Source organism: Nymphalis io, chromosome 11 (assembly GCF_905147045.1).
Source record: "Nymphalis io chromosome 11, ilAglIoxx1.1, whole genome shotgun sequence".
In the NCBI taxonomy this organism is placed as follows: domain Eukaryota; kingdom Metazoa; phylum Arthropoda; class Insecta; order Lepidoptera; family Nymphalidae; genus Nymphalis; species Nymphalis io.
This window is the reverse complement of record NC_065898.1, coordinates 5,862,464-5,873,885: the sequence shown is the minus strand read 5'-3', so window position 1 is coordinate 5,873,885 and position 11,422 is coordinate 5,862,464.

The following is an 11,422-nucleotide window of genomic DNA, read 5'->3' as shown; positions in this document are numbered from 1 at the left end:
TAACAGTGCCCCCCTCGGGGGGCGAGTATCACGGAACGGTGATAAAGGTCCAAGTCCAGATGAAGTATCTGGGCCTGATCCTGGACGGGCGATGGAGCTTCAGACAGCACTTCGTGTAACTCGGCCCGAAGCTCTTCAACAAAGCTGCCGCCTTGGGTCACCTCCTACCCAACGTGAGAGGACCGCGATCGCTATGTTGGCGCCTCTATGCCGGCGTAGTGAGGTCGATGGCACTGTACGGTGCCCCGGTCGATGCGCTCACTGCTTACAACTGGGCCCACCTGCGGAGGCCGCAGAGTTGTCGTACGGTATCTTGGACAGCGGCGAAGCTCCTCGCGTGTTATCCGCCCTGAGAACTCCAGGCGGAGGTGCTCGCAGAGGTGTACCGCTTCCAAAATGTGATGTCGCAGAAGGAGGCCGCGGAGCGGGAGCGGGAAGAGGACGCCGCTGCAAACCTGCTCCGCTGAAGAAGACTCCCCGGTCTTCTTCGGCGGACCGGAATGAGGCGCACCTTTTCCCTCCGCCGCAATAGGCGTCGCCGGGACTAGGACTTCTCAGTACTCTGGTAATCCTCCTAGAGAATGGACGCCTGCATAGGATGGCCCTCCGTCAAAACGTTGTGGTAGCATGCGCAAGCGATCCCGTGGCGCTCCTCGTTATGACGGAAAGGGTACCGCTGGTTTTTTACACTCCACTGCGGCCTAATATCTAGCCACTAGACCAACGAGGCAGCTAATTGTACATATATTATATACAGTTTGTACTACTTTATACTACGTAATAACATCATATGTTACATAAAGTAGCTGGTATTTAAGAATAGTATATTCTATTCATATTCTTGAAAATCCGATTAGCCGTGAAAATGTTCAAATTCTCTATCACTAAACCTCCACAGCTACAGTGTTAAATTGGAGTTCAACAATTTCCTAAATTGTGAACAATCTGACAATAACTCCAACGGCTAAAGCAGAAATTTCCTTTTATCTTCAGTCACGTGAATACCAGAATACTAATGTTTAAGCTATTCAAAGATGAAAACCAAAATATACTTCATTCAAGGAAATATATACTTACAGTATACTAAACAGTAAGGTGGCACTCGTACGGAAGTAGATACTACCAAAAAACTCAGTAGTAACTCTTTTCCACTAATTAAATTACAAAATAAAAAAAAAACGTCAATTATTTTTTTATATAAATCCTGCTTGAAAATCATTAGATATTATACACTACACTTTACGCCATAGTCTTAAAATTAGCAACGACTCCGTAAAACAACTTAACCTGTTAGCGTAAAACTTTAAGCTTTTAAGAAACTTGAAAATTTCTTGAGATGTTATTTTATTCAGAACTAGTTTCAGCTTTCATAACGAATAATGAATTAAAATTGAAATTTAATTTTAAGCGCACGGTTATACTTGAATAATCTACATTACTAGTGGAATAGATATACTTGTGGTAGTAGGGCTTGTCTGGGTAGGTACCACCCACTCATCAGATATTCTATCGCAAAACAGCAGTACTTAGTATTGTTGTGTTCCGGTTTGAAGGGTAAGTGAGCAGTGTAATTACAGGCACGAGGGACATAACATCTTAGTTCCCAAGGTTGGTGGCGCATTGGCGATGTAAGCGATAGTTAACATTTTTTACAATGCCAATGTCTATGGGCGTCGGTGATCACTTACCTACAGGTGGCCCATATGAAGCAAAAACACAAATTAAGTTAATATAAATAAGATAAATAATTGGTTTTAGATCAAGTGAAATCAATCCGTTAGGCTATTTTAACAGAGAACATTTAGTAGCGTAGCACTAACGATTAAACAGTTATTCTACCGTCAAACAACAATTCTTTATATTGCTATGTACTCGTTTGAATGGCGAGCCTGTATCATTATACGTAGGTATAGGCTTTGTTCATCTTAGATTCTGTAGTTGGCAGCGTATTGATTGTTTAAAAATAGGTTTATATTTCTCACAGTGCCAATGTTTATGAACGACGTAGACCTGTTGCAATCAACAGGCCTATTTGCTCGTCTACCTTCATACATAAATAAAATAATGAGACCTTAGCTCTTTTATACAAACAGTTTTTTTATCCGCAGGGATAAATTGTTAGGCCAATTTTCCTGTCAAATATACAGCTGCATAATAATTTCATCATCAATCATAACTTAAAATGAAGTGGTTTATTAAATGAATATAATATAATAATACGAATATAATAATAAAATGAAATGTATATAAATCGAAATGACATTAATTATTTATCTTTAATAAAAGTGCTATAATTTTGTGTGTATATATTGACAACAACATTAAATTTATAATTAATTGTAAACAATCACCATGTACTCGTAAAAGGTTAATCACCATGTACTCGTTATTTTATGTCGTATTTACCCGCTAAAAACGATTTTAAATTTTTTTATCCGTAGAGGCAAAATTGATATTTAATCTTTTGTTTATATACAAAAAAAACTTAAATAAGGAACTGTGTTCGTAAGTTTGTTTGAATTTATATTCATGGAAGTCTTAATCTATTTTATAGCTTTCTATTTGCTTCTGTCAATTAAAATAAAAATTTAAAACCATTTTAATGATAATAAATATCACCAAATCTTTTCCATGATGTAACATAATAGTTTCCATTTATAATTAAAATATTATATTAATAATTATCTACTATACCACGCTTATATCATGTTAGTATTCAACATATTAAATTAATTTTAAGTTAGCCTCTTGGGTTTTAATATTACCTTGAATTTATAAATTTCACACCTTATTACATTAGTTTGTATACAAAATTACTGGAAGTAATATTTTTGCTGTAGCTTTAGTGTGAACCATCTGTTTAATTTGTAATTTTTATAATATTGTTAAAAGAATTATTTGAATATGTTTGCCTGAAATTTTAATAATAATTATAATTTTATGTAGCAAAAAGTAGAAACATGACATTGATCTTATTTAGTAATAATAATTTAATAATAATATCCACAAATGAAAATCATTATCCGTTGATCACTGCCATCTAAACTAAGCTAATAAAACTACATGCTGAGCCTGTTAAGATGTTAGTTGCTTTCTGTGTAACAAATTTTGTATACATTTAACATTAATAGCACACACAAAACATCAATAATACAAAATAAGGAATATTAAAATAAAATAATATAGCAAACACGATAGTGACTTGTAATTAAGTGGGTAATACAAATATACTGTCAGTTGATCTTTATTGATAAATTAAGTATCGTATAGTAAGGCCAGTTAAAGTTTCAATTTAATGATAATAATAACAATATGTTTGTTGCGCCAGTGCCACGCCTTATACGGGATTTATAATTATTTAAAGAGCATTCTTAAAGCTAACCATAAAATATTTCTTTAAGTGTCTAAGTGTAACTAACTTCAAAAAGAACACTTGAAACAAGAAAAAGCGAGAAAAATATCGAAATTAAGGTAGGAAAAGCATCACTTATAACTTTTCCTTTTTATCCCACGGAAACGCACGTACAAGAAAGTTCAAATAAATATAATGAAAGGACAGAAGATGTATTAAATATTACGCTTACCAGGATAAATAATAGTTTTGGTACAAATTTCGAAAATGGATATAGATGTGGTTGGACGGTGGTGTTGTCATAAATATTATGGAATTTGGGAAGGAAATAGTACTTCATATCTAATAAGTATTAATTTTAAGACCATAATTAAATTTAGCTGGGCGTAAAATGGCAAGGTTTATGAAAAAGGGAAAGTGCACCACCAACCATTGTAATAAGTACTTCTCTCCTTGGGCCTTTTATTCCCCTGGCTCACTCATCCTTGAAACTGGAACACAACAATTGTGTAACTTGGTGGCCCGTCTGGATTGGTACCACCCACCAATCAAATATTCTAATACCAAATAGCAATATTCGTTACTGTTGTGTTCCAGTTGAAAGTGTGACTGAGTCAGTAAACCTTCAGGCACAAGTTCCCAAGGTTGGTGGTTCATTGGGAATGTAAGGAATGGTTAATATTTCTAACGGCACCAATGTAACTGTTCGGTGATGACCACTAACAATCAGGGGGTCAATTTGAACTTTAAATTTCCTATATATAAAATTACTATATTATAAAAAAATAGTTCTGTATCTCTCACGCAAACGCATACAAATATTAAGATACGACAGTTTCGGCATGTGATGGCCCCACAGCACTATTATATTTTTTTAAATCTGATATAAGGGTTATCATATTTTTTCCAGTAATTTGTTCTTATTGGATAGAATCGCTGTTAGAATTCTTGTAACTAACTACACACTTATTATTTATTGCTTATTTTTTTTAAGGATATTTACTCATCTTAAATAAAAAACTTAGTAAAAAAATATTTTAAGTTAAAGGGGTTTATTGAAAATAAAATTAATAATGATGTAGATAATGTACTAAAAGCAAAAAAATAATAATTCGGTAGGTCCTAGGGACAAATCATCACAGCACTCTCCTCATCAATCTAGGGCATTGATCAGACAAAAAAATAAAATCGTTGAAATTTGTCATAGCGTACAGTGTTCTACTAGACAAGCCCTTTTATTTGATACCCATATTGAGGTCGTTGTGAAAAAATATGTCATCCGCCATTTTGTAGCGGCAGCCATCTTGGATTTACAATGATACAGAATGTATTAAATTAATAAATTAACAAACAGGGCAAGTATAAAACACGGTAAATATGAATGAACGGCAGTTCTATACAAAAATGAATAGTTTTATTACATAAAACTTGAAGAATGTGGGGGTGCGGAAAACGTCACAGTTATAAGGATCATTTTTTAAATCTCTAAAGGTGACATACAGCAACAATAAAATAAAACTTCTGCCGCTTTTATATCATAAAATAAAAAACAAAAGCGGTTTTAAAAAGTTTGTAATATAAAGTGTACTTTTACGTTGCTGTTTTATTTTTGTATGTTCATTTTAAAGAGAACTAAACATTTTATAGCACATTTTAAAAATGTCTAACGGAAAAGCAAATTTCTATAGTTGTTGATTGTATTGTGATGTCGATGGAGTAACGATCCATTACAAAGAAATCATTTTGTGTTTTGTTACTTTCTTATTATAGCCTACATTAGTTTTGATAAATTTATTCAATGTACACACACACACACGGTTTTTACTGCTTTATTATATATAACGCTAACGACATACTCTTTCAATATTAAACATACTGATACATCTAAGTAATTGAAGGTGTAGAGTTCCTTCATATACCTTAGATTTTTCTTTTTTTAAGCAGGAGTTTTATTTGCTATAAATAATATTTAATATATTAAACCCATATTCCGATTGAGGTGAGGGAGGCATAGGATTACCTTGAGAGGTAATTACTATATTTTATAAAACAAAGCCACAATACACAAACAGACATATGTTTTTGACTATCTATCTGAATGGGATAAACTCAAAAAGTACCGAACGGATAATCATACGGTTTTCATTAAGGAAAGGATTTCAGGTGTAAAATTCATTAAAGGTTTTGTGTAGATTGGCTGAAATTTAACTTTGATGTCGGGAAAAATCATACCGACTGGGAGCTTTACTGGCATGCGTAGTGTGAATTAATAGAGTTATATGTGTTACGGTATTAAAGTTTTATATTGGTAACAGCCTGTGAATGTCTGAAGACGTTCATCATCCGTCTCTCTCTGTGTTGACGGATATTATGTTGAATGATTCAAATTTACGTTATGCTCCTCGAATTGTTCGTCGCTTTCATGTTGCTGACTACAACGCAATTAACAATGAGCTAAATAATATTGATTGGGTGGAACAATTCGAAACATGTGATATAATTAACGCAGTAGATAAGTTTTATTTAATAGTTAATAATATTGTGGATCGCTTTGTACCAGCTAAAACAGTATACGATATCAATAAATATCCTGTATGGTTTAGCAAGTTTTTAATTAAATTGATTAAAAAGAAATTACAAGTGCATAAACGATGGAAAATTTATGGTCATAATAGTGACTATGACAAATTTGCTGACCTTCGACACAGAACTAAATTGATGGAAAGAGAGTGTTATAATGTCTTTATTGCTAGGGCTGAAGATAATATTCATCACAGTTCTCGGAAATTCTGGTCATTTATAAAATCAAAGAAAGGTAGTAATAATATACCTGACACCATGTTTCATGACAATACGGTTGGCTCCGACGGCCCATCGATCTCTAATCTATTTAGTAACTACTTTAAATCAGTTTTTGAAGTAGAAGTGAATCAACCCGAGGTTGATTATTTAAACAAGCATAGTAGTCAGTCCTTAATTAGTACTATTAATGTATCATGCCGTACCATTGAAAGATATCTCTCAAAACTTGACTCGTCTAAAGGCAGTGGCCCAGATGGATTACATCCTATGTTTTTAAAACGATGCAGTAAATCTTTATCAATCCCTTTACATTTACTCTTTAACAAATCCATATATTCAGGCATACTACCACCTGTTTGGAAAAAATCGCTTGTTGTTCCCATTTTTAAAAATGGAGATAAGCATATTGTCAAAAATTATCGTGGAATATCAATGTTATCTATCATACCTAAATTATTTGAGAAGATTATTTACGATACTTTGTTTCCTTTAATAAAACCTCTGCTCATTACCCAACAACATGGATTCGTAAATAAAAGATCAGTTGAGTCTAATCTTGTTGAGTTTCTCGATGTTGTTCTTTCAGCCATGGAGAGAGGACATCAGGTTGACGCTGTGTATACCGATTACTCAAAAGCATTTGATAAAATTCCACATACGCTATTAATTAAAAAACTTGCATATACTGGTATACACGGCGATTTGCTAAGATGGATAACGTCGTATCTCCGTGACAGAACTCAAGCAGTCGCTGTCAAGGGACACATTTCTAGTTTTGTCCCCATAACATCTGGGGTTCCTCAGGGCTCTCACCTCGGTCCCCTATTGTTTAACATTTTCATTAATGATATACTAAAAAATTTTCAAAATCCTGACATACTTCTATATGCCGATGATACAAAACTATTTAAAATCATAAAAAGAAGTGATGACTGCTCAAACTTGCAATATGCTTTGGATATTTTAGTGCAATATTGTTCTTCTAATGGCCTACATCTTAACTTTGAAAAATGCAATGTAATAACATTTTCTAGAAAAAAAAATCCAATTTTATTTGATTACACAATTTCCAATCATTTAATTAAGAGGGTAACCGAGGTTAGGGACCTAGGAGTGCTTCTAGATTCTAATTTATTATTTGACAGGCATGTGAATAAAATTATCGCAAAAGCTTACAGTATGATGGGTTTCATATTTCGCCAGGGAAGAGACTTTAAGCATATCAATACATATAATGTGTTGTATAACTCGTATGTAAGATCTAATTTGGAATTCGCTTCAACGGTTTGGAATCCACAATACTCTAAGTATGTTATGGCTATCGAAAATGTTCAGAATAAATTTATTAGAAGATTAACGCGTAAATTTGGGTCCAATGCTATTAATAAGCTTAATATTTTGTCGCTTGAGAAACGCAGGGAATGCAAAGATCAGGTTTTTCTTTACAAAATTGTAAATAATTTTGTCGATTCAATGTACTTAGTCAACAACATTTATATCAAGTGCTCACATTCCATTGCCCGTTCAAAACATACCTTTTATGTCCCAATGTGTAGAACGAACTATGCTAAAAATCGCTTTTTAGTAAGAGCATGTGACAATCATAATAAACGCTATACTAGTATAGATATATTAAACGAAAATTTATTTAAGTTCAAAGAAGCTCTAAAAAACTGTATTTGTCAGTAATATACTTATCGTTTTTTTTTTTTCTGTTTTAAATTATTTTTAATACTTTATTCATATATCTTAATAAATTGTTAAATAACTTGTTATCGTTAGGTTCACTCCATGTTTGTTTGTATAAGTGGAAACTTTGTTGGCTTAAGTGAAATTTATTTTGTTACTAAATTTTATGTATTATATTATGCTGTATGTTTCCCAAATAAATAAAATAAAATAAAAAATAAAAAAAATGTCCCACTGCTGGCTTGAGTGATAAGACACCGCCGCATGCTTTTTTTACTTATATTTGTCTTTTTTTCCTTGTGAGTGTGTAATAAAGTTATTTAATAATTATTATAATAATAAAATCACTTCGAAGGAGATAAAAGATGGCTTACATTAATATTCAAAACATTTCTGTTTGCGGTGTCGTTGAAGTTATAAATTTCAAAGTTGTGAGAATTCTGGTTAAGGTAATAAAGTTCTAGGAAAAGACTCGTCGAACGATCTTAAATTTCACGTCCTTAAAATTTAAATAAATAAATAATCACACATTCATAGCTTATGCCAAAGCAAACGAATATTTTTTTCTTTTATCAACAAAGTAATTATTTATTTCATTTATTTATTATACAAAAATAACATTGAAACATATTTTAGCGTCAGGATATTCGAAAAGCTTGTTAATATTTTTTTTTATGATCCTTCTATAATGTGAAAATGCTAAAGCTACTTGAACCCAGTTGGCTGAAATAAATCACGCTATAAAATAAACACCTCATGTCACTTTATTAGAAAACCTTATCATATTAAATAACTAACTGACTTTAGTGTATTTTAAATTTTAAAAGGTTTTTTGAAAATGATTGATAAATTCTACGTAAATAATTATTTTAATTGTTGTAAGTCAAATAGCCATTGATGCGTTAATTCTTCTCTAATCCATTATCAAAGAAGTCAAAGAAGGTATTTTTAAAAAATGATACACGGCTAATTTAAAAAAAAAGTATTTTGTTTTTGAGTAGAAGTCATTTTTCATAAATAGAATAAAGGTCGACATTAAAGAATTTAGTTTTTTTCATTTGTGCCAGGAACCTTCCGGTAGATAGAATTTTACTAAAACATAAAAAATAACAAATTTTACTGTTAATAACTATACGTTACATTATATTGAAAGTTGATGTATTTATTTTAGTAAGCGAAACGCGTATGATATTTGTTTGTAACTTTACTAATATTTCATTAATAAAGAAACTTTCTTTTACATCTAGTTCATATATTATGATATAATATAATTATAATCGTGCTCTAATATCATTTGTTCTATTTATTGGTTATTTACTATTATGTATTTTGCTATGAATAATGAAATGTTCTGACGGACGATTGAAGCTCCACGGTCTGGACCATATATGTATACTATGAAAACAGCATTAAATACTAAAATTCACCAAATGTATTTTAATTAAGTGTAACGTTAGCAGTTGAAACATTTGGTCCTTGGATAATTTGTGTTTAAAGTATTCGAGCACTTGCTTGGAAATGAAATTAGAATTAGTTATTTACGTATAAAACTATTTGTAAATTTCTTAACACAATAAATACGTTGGAGGGAATTGACTAATTTATTGGTCTCGCTTATTCTGCAATCTGTTGTCTGCAATTCTGCAGACTGTGAACACTGAAAATCTCTCCATTCTCCAATCTCTCATCCAATCGAATTATTAAAGTGGCAATAGTGCACCTGTGTTTGTGTACATGCTTGTGCTGTATAAAATATCCTGTGCAGCTGGCTACCTAGAGCATCATCGAGATTGATATATGCCATGAGAAATCAATTAATCTACAAACTAGACACATATTACACTATAAAAAGACTCGGGGATCTTTTAAATAGTAATATTACAGAATTAATAAACCATAAGCCTCCTTTTTTGATAGACGCAGCAGTTTCGTACAAGATACAAACCAGATACTTCCCAAATTGAATTTCCGAAAGCCGTAGATAAGATAACATAAAAATATCACCATAATTTGTTTTTATTTCGGACTATGTTTTTATAGATTTCTCGAAATCCAGGTAAAAATATGCATTCGATTTTTTTAAAATAAAGCAAGTAGAACCAACCTTCTCAAAAGTTTACTATTATCGAGAATTTGCATCGATTACAACCGAATACCTCAGAGTTAAACTGTAATATTTTGTTGAGTTTCTTTTATTTGCTGCAGTAACATGCCAATCATGGGCTTACATACTCATAATCAAACAATATAATTTAGGTAAAAACTGTTTTGTTTGTCTTGCCGTTGGCGTAGCTTAATAAATAAATTACTATAATAATATAAAAAGTAATATATTTTTAGTTTAGGAATAAAGGGTTTTATTATTATTAATAATAGTTAAAACAAAAAAAGGAGAATAATTCTGAATGTTTTTATTTGTCTTATGTATTTATTCATTAAAAAAATGGTGTGAGTGCCAAGGTACTCATGAGAATTGATGTGTAACCATGTGACCTCATGCTCTCAGTATCAGTTAGCCCCTACCGTGTACCGTGTATCTCACGCACACATTAACGCACTTACACTACAAGTCTTATGCTGACGTCATCTGACGCTCGAAACCTTACGCTTACTCGTCTGACTCTTGAAGTCTCAGTTAGACCCGACCGTATACCGAGAGCGTTACGATGTTTACACATAAAATATATGATATGACTTTGAGTAATTCTACTAAGCTTCTTAAAAGAACATACATTAATCTTTTCTTCGTTCTTTCTTTTTTTATTCATATTACTTGCACAATCGTAAATGAGATAAAACATTGTTGAATTAGTCTGTCTTAAGAGCCGAGGTAGTCCAATAGTTAAGATCGTAACCGATGTATGCGAGTTAAAACCCAGGCAAGCACACCTGAAATATAATCTGCATTGAAGCAACGTGGTGGTAATAGTACCAATTTTTTTTCTCAAAAGAAGAGGAGATTTTAGCCCAGCCGTAGGACTTATAGATAGATAGATAGATAGATAGAATATAATTAATTGTAAACCACAAAGATTTCAAAATTACATAATAATAATAATGTGGCAAATCTCAAAAGAGGTTAGCCAGCGCAGGACACATCAAACACAGGACCTCCGGCTCTTCGGCCTTACATCTAGCTACTTAAATCTATTACATAACATACTACCTAATTAGCATACAACTTTGGCGGCCTTATCGCTACATAGCGATCTCTTCCAGGCAACAACAACTTTATAGATTAAATAAAAAACAAGCTTTTGTAAACACGACTTAAATTTTTTTGGAAAATTCTTCAATTTATATTTTGTTTATTTGATCAAATTACTAAGCCGTATAACAATAATAAACCTTAAATATTTATAATATGGTAATTCCTTGCTGTGATGCAACCAACCCATTATACTGCGATATTGAAGCAGGCAATTTAATAACAAACAAATTACTTCACAAGGAATAGCCTGAGGTCGACGAAGCTAGAGCCTACAATTTTCATTGTGTGACCTGCATGCTACGAGCATATTGAAGTGTAAATATGTTATAAGCTGTTCAGCTTGTGTTCACCTTATGTGCTAGTTAAAT